Source organism: Anopheles nili, chromosome 2 (genome assembly GCF_943737925.1).
Source record: "Anopheles nili chromosome 2, idAnoNiliSN_F5_01, whole genome shotgun sequence".
In the NCBI taxonomy this organism is placed as follows: domain Eukaryota; kingdom Metazoa; phylum Arthropoda; class Insecta; order Diptera; family Culicidae; genus Anopheles; species Anopheles nili.
In genome coordinates this window covers 57,130,278-57,143,907 of record NC_071291.1, presented here as the reverse complement: position 1 = coordinate 57,143,907, position 13,630 = coordinate 57,130,278, and positions in this window count along the sequence as shown.

Sequence of the window (13,630 nt, the reverse complement as noted above, 5' to 3'; positions counted from 1 at the left end):
GCCATCTTGCGCCAGCCGGGATCGGGAGGGACCTGAAGCACGCAGACACAGAAACAACCGACCACCCTGTCCCGTTTTCTAGGGCACGGTTCTTTTTTTTCTCACCCCGTGGAAGCCATTTATCTGATCCTGACCCGAGTTTGCCGGAGGGAAAAAAAAGACACACTCATTCGGAGACAGTGGAATTGAATTTTTCCCGCCGACCGGTGACCTTACTGCTACCGGTGAACCGGTCAGCAATAATTGTCTACGAACTTGCGAATAACGTGGCAGACGGTCGGAGCGATAAAACTTAAAAATTAATGGAATGTAAATTAAGCGCGCGCGCGTTGTCGGAACCGCGGGAGCGAATCAAATGAAAGGGGCACCCGACGGCGTGGCAGCTAGAATTTAAAACGATCAGATAATAGGAACCAGAATGCAGGGTGCGCAGGGTTGGTGAGCTTCTCGGAAATGATTCGTTCGGGAAAGTGAATGTCAAAATTAAATATTCTATTACCGTGGCAAACAGCGCTCGGTGGCTCTTATTTCGCTGTAGAACAGTGTCTCTCAAACACATCGAACGTCCTGTGGCGTTATCTAACCGATAACAGAATATCACTATCAGTTTTTGATATTACACCACTGCTCATGACGTTGATGTTGTTTCGATTAAACGTTTTTCAACGTGCTTTTGTGTGGCTTTCCCGAAACAAAAACGCTCCAGTCATAAGTAATCCGCTAATCCTCGCACAATACGGTTCCTTTTTTCCCGAGCGCTCTCCTTATCGGGACCATCGATAAAATCAATAAAATCGCTAACGCCCTGATCGGGGATATTAATTTCAAGGGACATTTCCAATCGTCTTTCGCTGTTATGCTACATTCTACCGATCCGCTGGGTTGAGCCGTTCCTATCGACGGACTCGGCTGGACTATAAAGCAATGATTCTCTCCCCACCGAAAAGCCGGACCAGGCCAATCGAATGGAAACCGTTTGATCGATTACCCCCGCACGAGACCGGACGCTCTGTCCGCCTAACGTCATTGTGACTTTCTTCCGTAGCTTGCGGAAAACTCCCCCGTGGTATTCTCGAGTGGAAATGCCGTGGGGCGAATCAATAGCAGGCCACCCTCGCTCGTGCAGATCGATATTTAAATTCGATTTCAGCTCATCAGATCGATAGATTTATGAGCCTTAACGCCCGACCACGCCGGGTGTGAATAGTTACCGCCGTAGTCGCGGGCATTCGATGGCCAACTTTCCCGACCGTCCCGGGTGAGCTCGTTGTTTGTCTTCAGGACTTCGAAATTCGCCCGTTGGTCGTTGATTACTGCTCCCTTCGGACGTTCGGGGCTGCTATTTACCCGGAGTTCATAAAGAAACAATAGCGACGTAAATACGATTCAAATTATCTTGGGATTTTTTCACCCCCTCCGGACGATGGAGGTTCTCCTTGCTTCCTGAGTGCCGGTGGTCTTTACTTGACTTCCGGGCCGGTTCCCTACGCACCCGAGCCGAGTACCCCAGACGCACTAAATCAACATCCCATTTGGGGATTGATTATGAAAAGGCAGCAAGTGTATGTTGGCAAACAGAAGCCCCACCCCAAGGGGATGATGGAAAACAATGAAAAATGTCCTTGTTGAGGGTGGCTGGAAAAAGGCTTGTACGAAAAAAATTATCCTTCGGACGAGCACGCGCACACACACACACACACACACACACACAAACCCAAACGGGTTTGCTTCGATCTTTCGAAAGGAGTTTTCACACAACGCCTTAATGTGCGATGCAGAACGTTCGTTCGTTTGGCTGTAAGTGATTGATTTGATGCCTTCCCTCTTCTGTTTCGATGGCCAAGGAATCCTGACAGGATTCGTCCGTTCGCCAGACCAACTCGGGCATCGGTTCGCCTGCAGGCTAATCGTTCCACCGACCGGCCCATTGTCGTCCTGACGCAACTCAGCCCATTCACAGGCGGACCGATTTTGGCACTAGGCACGTTGGTGCCGATCCTCGTGTTGTCGATTCTGCAACCCAAACGCACTGCATGCACTGCGGTGGCCGGACGTTTCGTGTCGGCAGGAAACATGTTTACTTTCAATCACCGCCTGAATTATTGATTCGTGCATGTGTGAACCTTCCGTCGATGGTAGTCAGACCCAAACCGGACCATTCCGAGCGCCATCATTGGAAGCTGCATTAGTTGACCGAAGCAAAAGCAAACTTTTGCCGGGAATAATGTGGACGCACGGGAATGCGGAAGGAGCCCGATGGTAGGGTGCAGCACCCGGGAAGGAAATGCAAATCTAAGCACAACACACAAACATGGAAATTCCATTTAAAATACCACACGACTCCGGGGCAGCCCGTAGTGGAGCTGATTGTGACTGGGCTGCTCTTTAGGTCACCGAAATTACATGACCGGCACAACTGGGGACCGATGAAGACTCCTCGGGCGTGTGTTTCCCAATGGGTTGTGTTTAAAAACTCGCTGCAACCAAAGGAATGCTGAGAGTGGTAGAAAACAACAAAGGACGAGCCCGAACGCGTTGATTGCAACGGAAAGGAGCTAATCGGTTGCTAAACCACGAGGAGATGAATAGAAGGGTTTTCTGGCAATCTCGATCGGGAATCCTCTAAAACAATTAGTTTTTTGAACTACTCGTTCGTTGGATTTAGAAGAGATTAGTTTTTATACATACTGCTGAATGAATGCTTATCAAACTATCTACTATAGATCGTATAATTTCTATCAAGATGGATTAGTTTTGCTACTCCAATGAGTTATCAATCTATATAATATAGTTGTTGTATATGACTAGAACCTCAATACGGCCTGGCCGTCCTTAAATTAATTATAAGAATAATATGACTAAAACAATTATTTCCATCCATATGGAGTCAATAAAGAAATTACTTTGTCGTTAAATCGTCGATGTCGAATTGATTTGAAGAAGTCTTAATTAATCTTAATTCAGTTATGAGTATTTGAACTTAACATTTAATCGCATTTATTTATACAAAACTACGAGAATTGATTACATAGTAGAATTTTGTAAACAATTTTAAGATATTTTGTTCAATTTAGATGCATTACCTTTGACGACATAATAGCGCTAACATAAAAAGAAATCCTGAATCCTTTGTCATTGGTGTCACCCATCTTGATATTGAACAATCATCTTGATTGTACTCCCAATCAGTCATTTTCAGCTTTTAAAATAATGGAAACATTCAAGAATCTCTCTCTCTTTTCCCATCAAAGCGCTTGCCCAAGTCGTCAATTAACAAAAAAAAAAGCACAATGTCACCGTCACGTCTCGCAATAATTTATTCGTTCATCATGATGAACGAGCTGCATTTCGGTGCGGGCGGAAAGCTTCAACAAATTCCATTAGCAAATGGCATCCTCACACAAAACGGTGGAGTGTTCCAGTACGGGTATATTAAATCGCTTAATCGCTAAATGTGTCTCGTCTGGTAGCAAATGCCCCATCATGTTCTCCACCGGCTGGTTCCACGATTTGTCCAATAACGTCGCCATGCGTCGGCAGTTCGTGCTCCCTCAAAAGCGGCAACCTCTAAAAGGCAACCGAATGCAAGAAACCCCGAACCCCACTCGGCTCCAATTATGCACGAGTTTTTCCAACCTTGAAGTCCTTCGACCAGTTGGGCCAAAGGGGAGTTCGTATGGTGCGCAAAAAAAAAGAATGGTGATGACGCTCTCGGAAGCAAATTGGTTAACTTTTCCCCTTCTGGCGTAAGTGCACTCGGAGTGGCACACTAGCTGCACCGACGCCACGGCACGTTGACCGTGGCATATGCAATGCCCAAGGTGCCCAAGCATACCGGAAAGCAATTAAAAAATACAACTTCCTCACACTGTGAGCCTCGGAAAAGGGGGTGTTTTTTTCTTGTGCTGAAAGGTGCAACCCACTCGTCGGTTCGTCTGCGTGGCTAAAAACAACTGCGATCTCACCACCATCACGGCTTATAACTTGCTTGCTTCCGAGAGCGCGCGTAAGGCGCGAGTGAAATTTATTCCAATTATAATTCCCCGGGTTGAAGTAAAAGCACTACGGTCTGTTTGATGTTTCCTGTTCCGTCGAAAGCCGCACTTGTGAATGGTTGGTTCTACACACTACCCAGGTGCTGAGACATCGGAGTCGAGGAATGTATGGTTCCCGGCCACGGTCGAGTTGACTAATCTAGTAAAAGTGCCGCAAGGAAGTGCCTTGCAAAGATTGCTCACATTTTCCCCGTAGCCACCGGCGTGACTCATAAGCCATCGCTTATTCGCCCTTCCGTGCGTTACTTTTCCGGCTACTCACCCGGACGGATTTTCCAAGATATATTCAGCCACTTTATCTAGCCCCATATCGCTGTCGATCGAGGTTTTGCCCTTCGTCGTTGCACTACCGAAAGCCAGTCGGATGAGAGAAGCTGATTCGGAGGGATTTGAATTTTTAATGGGAAATTATTCATAACGAAGATTTTCCACATATTAACGGTGCTTTTAACGCTATCGAAAAATGGCAACCGACTGGCTGGGGGATGCGAACGTAGGCCCTACTGTTCAGTGGCAGTGGGATGGAAGAATGAACGTTTCCTTCCTATATCGCTGGTCAGGTGATCAATCTTATGTAGCGGGGTTTTGGAATTTTCCTGTCAAAAGTTAGCGGCAATGAATGGAAAATGTAAATCCATCCGTTCGGTGATTGCCTCCGTATTGAAAGGAAGCAAAATTTGCAAACATGATGGTGTTTATGATATATCCTGGAAAATGCAAGTGTCAATGTGCCTTGAGACGCAATCTATTCAAAATTACTTTCCGAAAACGATACTATTCTGCATATCGTATTAAAAATAATATGCAAAGAAAAATAAGTGTCATATTTGATAAAATTTGCATGTGAATATAATATTTCCATAATATTATATTGACTTGAAAGAAGCGTTGGTCTAGTTGGTGTTCATCTCCTTAAAAAAGCTTTTTTTACGATAGTAACAAAGATGTTCATCTGTAATCTGTTTTCAAAGAAGAAATTGTATTATCACAGTATGGTATAACACAGCAATAACTATGATAAAAGTAACATTCATTTTGTCAAACGCCCGTGATACAATACAAATCCTTTAAATTCAACAGAAACAATGAAAATCAATTGCCATATTAGATTCATTAATATTTAAAGTGATAAAGCTTTTATCATTTAACATATATGTCAGTCTCATACTACTCATCCTTGTTTTAACAAACCTCAGTACAGTTATCTGCGCTTAACAAATTTGCACTCAAAGAGAAGATTTTATTTTCGGAAGCTCTCGTTTTTTGCTCTCCAAATAAAATAAAATTGATGTACTCGAACGAAAAAGCCCTTTATGTTGCAACGGCTCACGCTATCGACTGTGGATGGTTTCATCCCACTCGTACTGAATGGCATAACTGACCATCGTTATCAGCAACGGCATCAAATAACAGCGCGACGCATCCATCAGCGCCGGATATTGTAATTTCATGCATATTTGACGGCAACCAAATGCATATTTCTAGCACAAATATTCGCGTAAATTCCGGCTAAAAGTGTTGCGCTGTTCGGCCATTTCGACGGCATCGGCAAAATGGTCACTGCAACATCCGGCACAATGGTCGCCGGAGCGATCAAAACAGATTGTGGTTTATTTTTATTTTAAGCGCAGGTTGTTTTTTATTTTTGACTCCCAAATCGACCACACGAAAGCCAACACGTCAGCGCGGCGTGCTCGATCGTGCAGGACGGCGTTGTGTGTATCTAAAACATTTCAATCCATCGCATCCCGTATCGGTTGTCATTTATTTTAAATTGCGGTCGAAACTGTTGGCAGTTAAAAGCCATGCCCGGTTTATGGTGGGCGCAATTGCAGCCAGAAAATGAACGAAACCAACAAAAAATAAAAAAAACCAGCTAGATGTGCATGGAAAACTCCTCTCCGGTGTCTCCGATTACCGTGACGGATGGCGATGGGGCTGGTCGGTGATAGCGGAAATTTTCCAGCTTCCATGTGCGCCCGGCAACCAACCCCTTCGGACGTTCCGGGGATCCGTGTGGGAATGTAATATCGCTTTTGCCACCCGCAAAACTCTAAACGCAACAAGGCACCGCGGCCCTGGTCGGTGATGGTCGGTGGAAAAACCATCATCACCGACCTCAACCGTCCTTCGGCTGCCGGGCAAACCGAAAAACGTTTTGCGGTTTCGTCCCTCGCTACACACACACAAGCACACACACACATACATCCTGTTGCAGCCAACCGGTCAGCCAGCACTGACCGCACCCACGATCCGGGTGTCCGGGAATGGAAATAAAATAGAAATAACAGCATCCCGGCGACCGGCGACACCTACCGGTGAAACCCGCAACCGAAATACTGAATCATGCAAATGAGGATAATTTCCATTTAAATCGTTTGTTTATCAGCTGCAGCGCTCGAGCCCGGGCAGACGTCGGGCGTAGTGCAAAAACCTTGCGCCACCCTGCGGAGACATTCGTGGTTTGCGTTTCGGGTTCCGGCCAGGCCTGGGCGTATGTGGCGAAGGTTCATGCATTTTTGCATTTCTTGACCGGAGCCGGCCCGAACCGGATGCTTTGGAATGCACACCCGCATGCCGTTTGCCATTGTTGGGGGTTGTGACACTTAAAGCTTATAAATTTATCGTCACTATTCGCACTTCCATACCGAATGCAGGGAGCAGTTTTCGTCACATGTACGCGGTTGACTGCATTGGGTTTTTTTTTGCTAATTTACGCCGGCACGGTTGTTAGGAATTTCATGCCACGAAACATAAAAAGCTCCCCGCGGGAAAGCTCACCGTTTTTTTTTATGCCGGTGCTCGAAAACTCATCCCATCAGTATCCTTTATTACAACTTTCAGCCTGACCCGCTTCACCATTAACGTGCCGGCTCGCTGGGAGGCATAAAGAAAGCTTGTTAAGGCGGCATAATTATGAGGGTTAAGGAAAAAAAAGAAGAAGAAGCTAGAACGCCACTTACCCGTCGCTACGGGAAACCAAGCGCTAGAACCAAGTAGGCACTGGATGAAAGAAATTTCGATAAGTTTAGAGGCGCGAGTCTTTGCGATTGTTTCTTTTTCGGGGGCACTAAAAATTTACTAACTTTTCCGCACCGGAGAGTACGGCAAGTCTGAATGAGCTGGTGGAACTTTGCCGGCAAGCGCTAACTGACCAAATGATTAAGAAAAGCGAATCTCGCGAATGAACTGACTGCAAAAAAAAAGCACCAGGCACTGTAGAGCACAATGCTTACTACCGACATTTTCTTCTTCTTCTTCTTTTTCTTCTTCTTCGGCTTCCCTTTACAATGTACTACTTTTTCCATTAAACCCGTTCCGTAAAGGGGGAGGGGGCCCGGCTCGGCTGGCTAAACTTTCGCTTATTGAATTGCTCGCCCTTATGAATGACTTTTCATCGCGTGCGCTAAGTAGAAATAATCTCGCCCTCGCGGTAGACTAACTTTCAAACGCCGGCGGGACTTTTAACCTTTTTTCGCTGGCCGAGCGTGGGGAAAGGAAGAAAAAAAAAACCCCCCCGGCCGGACCGTGGCCCCGTAGGGGGTTTCGTTTTAAGAGGCCACGGCCCCGGATATTACCTATCTGGCCCGCTCCCACACACACACACAGGGCACGGACGAAAACGGCAAGAAATGGCTCCGTTCTGCGCTCCGTTGAACTATGCCCAAAATGGGGGGGGGGTGGCTCACCTTCGGCGTGGGAGGCGCCCAGGACGATCTGCATCAGAAGGTTTTAGTTAAAAAAAAAACTCACGCGGCCACCAAAATGCCGGTGGGCAATTTTTCCCGTCCATCCTGGAAAATGGTCGGCTGCTTGCATCCTTTAACCCGCCCGGGTGACAACCCATAATGGGAGGGCATATTTTTCGCCACCCCCAGCTTGCAATCTCCGCGATTGCCGGACGAAGGAAATGTGTCCCCACAAAAGGCTTCCAGTGGGAGTATAAGTAGCGTGGGGAGACCGTTTCTTTTTTCGTTGCTTTCATTCTTCCATTTGCTGCAATATCGGTCCGGTAACCCGGCCGCTAATACGGTGCTAAGTGGAAACAGGATCTTCGGTTGGGGGGCGGTTCCCTAACTCCCCGAACGATCGCCCCGGGATGGGTTGGTGTGGATAAAAAAAAAGCAACAAAAAAAAAGGATAGTTGAAAGTTTGATGAGGAACGGAATCGCCGATCTGGCTGATGCGAGGAGTGCCTTTATGCCGCTTATCTTCTACCCGGTTTTTGCTTTCGTTGCCTTAGCGCCTGGACGACGGGAGTCAGTTTCTCAGATGTCCTTGTTAAAAAACGAACGAACGCGAGAAGCCAGCAAAAGCGGGGCAAAGTTTAAACAATTTCGAAGGAGAAGCAAAAGAAGCACGACTTCGTGGGGGTAAGAAAATGAGACCGAGTGTCCCTGCAGCGTAGTTAAGCTCGCTTCCTGCCGGTGGCTGGCAATAAAGGACCTAAGGTGTCGAATACCGGATGATCCGGTCGGTCACAGTGAGCGAAAAGGACGAAGGCAAACGAAAATAAAAAAAACACCACACGAAGCGAGCGCGAACGATATGGGAGAATAGAGCAGAAACTTCTGCCCCCCCGAAAGTTTACCATTCAAAGAAGAACGAAAGTCAATTTACGATTATCGCGTCCGAGGCACTGGTACAGGAGCGTTTCGCTTCCGGTCCTGGCCGGCCAGGATCTACATTGTCAAAGTGTCCGTTCTAGGGGTGCGCGCGCGCGTTCCGATGGCGCTCAAAGGAGGCTGCATCACGTGGCAGGATAGTTGGATTTATCTGCACTTTTTGTTTGACTATTTCGCTCGTTGTCGTGTGTTTGCTCGAGTTGTCGAAATTGCACACCAGCCGGCAGCTCGGACGTATCACCCGATTGGACGTGTTTGTTGTTTAGAGCGAATTTTTCAAACTTAATTAAAGCAACTAGCCGTACCCGGTCGCTGTGCAGCTGTTTGGCCGGTGTCGAGGATCAGTTCGTGCGGGGAATATTTTACGCCGAGCAGCATTTCGGTGACCGATTCCGAATAAATTGAATCCAATTTACTGGTGTACGGCAAACGGCCACAACGTGCCTGCAGCCGTCCGATTGATGTAGCAGATGCACGAGAATGGGAGCTGCTGCAAACCAGGTAACTTTACCACTGTGCGGAATTGGCCCTAAAATAGCGTTATTATATTAGCGAAACGTGCTGGAAGATCGCCCATCGTCATGGTTGTTAGCTAATTTACAAACGGCAAGCTGAACCGGTTCATATACCACACCTTTATCGCACAAGATAGGCTATCAATTTGATGGACATTATCGCTGCATTCGGCATGATTTTATTTACCACCATCGAAGCCGTTTAGCAGGTCCGAGAGAGTGATTAACAGGTGTATTTTTTTCCCAATGGTCACCATTTTTATCAACTCTTCAAATGGAATTAAAATTCGCCACCATGTTTTTTTTTAATTCCACAATCCATCTTTCTTATCACAGCTCGAATCTATTCGCTAGATACTTGGGTCTTTAAAAAAAATTAAGCTATTTCGCCAAATTATCTCTCGAACATTAATCTTAATTAACTTCTCAATAACAGCCCACCGGCGATCACAAATCAACAACAGCAAACGAAACACATTCGAACAATAGATATACACTCACACGAGGACGGGTTTCTACGAACCGGCGTTCTAACCGGTTTGGTTGTGGCAAAATGTCTACTCATGCGACCACCGGCATTCAAAAAAAGCCTGCCCAATCGAGCGTATCGAATCGAACCGTTCAAACGCAATCGATCGGTTTAATGAATTTCCGTAAATCGACGCATTCAACGAATCGTGCCATTTGCTAGAAGAGACTGGCACAGTGTGTAGGGCTTGAATTTTTCCCCCAAACCTTGTTCTGCTGCACCTGAAGCACCCGTAAAATGCTCGCTCAAGTATCGGCATTCTCCGCGCTCACGCTAACATTTCTAATAAGCTCTAATCATGCTCACCCCATCATAGGGATGCACTCTCATCCGCTGAGGAGGGAAAAAAAAGCGCACCTTCACGCGTGTAAACCATACCCATTCGCTGACACGCGCTGACAGATTCCATCGCCACACAAAAGAACCACGCCATTAGCCGAACTCAGGGATATCCTTCGTCATCTTGCGTTTCATCCCGCGCGCCGACAGGATGCCCGACGGTTCAGAAGAATGCGATCACAAACCATTGGCCCATGGCTCCCAGCGCAGCATATCGGTCGCTAATTGATCGATCCATCATGAGCGCGTCCGTGGCCGCGTGGTCTGATAACCGATACGCGCGGTTCTGAGTCGATGGTTGAGCAGCGATAGCTTCTCGCCGGATCCGATTACCGGCCATGATTAATTCCTGACGTCCTAACGCGGTGGTTCGGGCGGCGTAAACGGTTGGATTTATTAATTGCCCGTGCGGGGATGGAATTCCTCCGTTTGTCTCCGGTGGGTTCGGTCGGTTCGATTGGGTTGTGCCCCATTATTTCCCTATCAAGCGAAGGAACCCATCCGGTTCGAACCAGGTGGGCACTGGGAACGGTCCTAAAGGCTCAGCCAACCCGATCGATGACAGGGCCGGCCACCTGCCGGGGTGGTATTTTATTAATCCAATGGATGCTATTTGTTTTGTGTGTGCCTTTCCCGGGGTGGGGTTCGATCGCGGAAAGTGAAATTAATGTGTCTGTCGTTGTTTTTATGTTCGATGACACGGAAGTTTTTTTTTTCTCCCCCTTTTTGGTTTGCTTTTTTTCTCTCCTCGTCAAATTACCTTCCCCGTGCACTCAAATGGCTTGGACCGCATCGGTTGGTCGGCTCCGTCTAATGGGGGTTCTGGGTTGGGCTCGCGTTTGGGTTTGGTCACGCAAATTGCGGCCGCAGCTACATTTGCGTTTTTAATCATCAGTCCCATCAGGGGAACACCAGCCGATCGATTGTTTTAAGTTACATCATGGGCCAGACCGTCGCGGTGGGAGAAAAGCAAATGGGACAGCAAATGTATTCAATTTTCGCCCGCAAATCGATGTTTCGGCAACAGCGCGAATAAACATGAAAATGAACGGGGAGAGAGGACACAACAAATGATGCAGTCGTTTGTTTGCATGCGTTTTTTTTGTTCTCCTGTACCAAGAAACATTGAGTCATCTTGCAATCCATTTATTTGAATTGATCACTTCAAGCTCCATCGCGGATGGCGTACAAAACGATACCTTTTTTTCTCTTGCGGCACAGTTAAAACACCACGCAATGTCCGTCGAATCGAAGCGCAAAAAAGGATGCACACGAACACGAATTTTAACGACCGACGCGTGCAATCGGATATTTGTCACAAAACCACTTGTTTCTAAACCGTTTCCAGCGCATTTCGAGCCAACGGAGCTGCCGAAACAAACCGCCACAAATCACTCACCCGCTGCCCAAAATCGCCATCGCTGTGTGCACCCGGATTCGGCATCGATGGGGGAAAAAGCCGGAAAAGCCGCAATCTCATTCACGTGATAAGCGACATTCACCTGAGTGACACTCCCAGTTGTGCGCCACCGTGAATCACGATCGTACGCATTTTCGAAACGAAAACCCTCTCGCCAATGCTCTGATAAAAGCGAATCACGCAGCTACCCCTAAACCACAATACCGGTGTGGTGTGTATGTGTGTGTGTGTGTGTGTCGACACACCATTCTTCTGGCCACAGTAGAGCTCGAAGTCATAAATTCGCTGTTGATCACCTGAAATCTTGGGGCTTGGTTTGGTGGGTACGTTTTGGTATTAGTTTTTTTTTTTCTCTTTCGTCATGCCTCCCCCGTGGTATTTATGGGGTAAATCGTTGGGTGAGATTTTTGGGGCACCCTGTACGCATTACTAATGAACGTTCCGGCGTCGAGGAAGCGAGAGAGACACCAGCAATGGCAGAGGCCCTATGTGATCAGCATCCGGACACCACGCACGTTCAATAGTCACAAATCAACGGCACTTACCGCGCTAGTAGAGGGAAAAACTCACCCACTCGTATGTGTGTGTGTGGATTGTCCGTGTCCAGTTCACCTGGAGGCAAGCTCACCAGTCAACCGAACCGTGATGGAAAATCGACAACTGCTCGTCTTCGCAGCCAAAAAGAAAATGCTCAAGTGAATTCCGACCGGTCAACATTATCGTCACCATCATCCGAGCCGACAAAGACCGGTGTCCTTTGGAACCGGTCGTCAATCGTGCCCGGTGTGAGTGGCATCATTCCCGGATCCCGGATCCCGGACGTCTTTGAAACCGTAATCCGTAACCGATGCCGTCCAGCCGGAAGTCTTTGGATATTTGAAATGTAGATTTATTACCGCAAAACCATCACGACACCTTCGGGGCACCATCTCGTCCTGGGAGTGTCGCAACCGTATTGCACGGGTTTCGAGAGCCGTGTAGGATGAAGCCTGTACAAAATGGAGCGCTTCGAGCTCCTGCTCGGGCTGATAAATGCGATACGATTACATTACGATGAGCGATGGTACTAGGGTGCACTTCCTCTGCAGAGAGCTATCGTCGCACATCCCGGATGATGGTTTCTTTTAATACTGCTTGAAGTGTTCGCCTCGTTTTGCTTTTGGATCATTTTCCATTTCCAGTGCTGCACCGGCCAGCGTGCAAGCATCTGTCGTTATGGGAAGGACCGTTCTGGCAGCGCACGGTACGGTTCTGAATGGACGCTCGTCGACATACCGCTCGCAGGAAGCTTGTCATTCAGCTGGTGAATGAGCTTCAATCAACCGTACCGGATCAGGAGAGTCGTTAGATGACTTTCACCTCAGTTCCGTCACACGGTCACGTGGTGTGCAGCGTAACCGCAAATGAACACTTAAATGGGACCGTAAAGATCAGCCCCATTTTCGTTCCATTTTCCATGTGGCGTAAGACTCGGAACGTAGCTAAGAAGCTGCAGTTGAACTTCCGTGCTAAAGTTATGATGGTCAATCGGAGTGTTTTTAAACGAATCTTCGGGTTTTTTTTTTCAAACTTAAATCAATTTCTTACAAAGTAAGTCTAGATGTTTCAACCGAGATTTTCAAAAGTTGAGAAAGCTAGCTTCTTTTGAAGATTTTGAGCTAAAGCTCCATATCGATTATTTTCCTTTGATTTGATTCCAGCTAATTATATAATTGATATTCTTTCCTAGACACATACTTTTATTTATCGAATGTTTCAAAAGAGACATAAACCTTGCTTAGAGGGGGTTAATTTCATAAATTAAAAAAGATAAATATTTAAATTTTACTGGAATAATTTCACATAAATAAATCGTTGCACTCAAAGGTGTCGCAGTTTGCAGCAACAATTTCATTATAATTATTTATTAACATCAAAATCACTGCAAATTTTGTTTTTTTCCTAAACATCGTCCAAAAAAGCCACCCGATGTCATGTTGTGCTTCAAAATACCTCCAAACAGGCCACATTGCGATAGTAAATTGGTAATTGTTCTATAGAACCTCTTCGCTCAAATTAAAATCTCGCAATGACAAAAAAAGAAAAGATTACATTTACCGTCCCGCAAAGAACTTGTCTCGCACTTCCATAACATCCCGGCAGGTGCG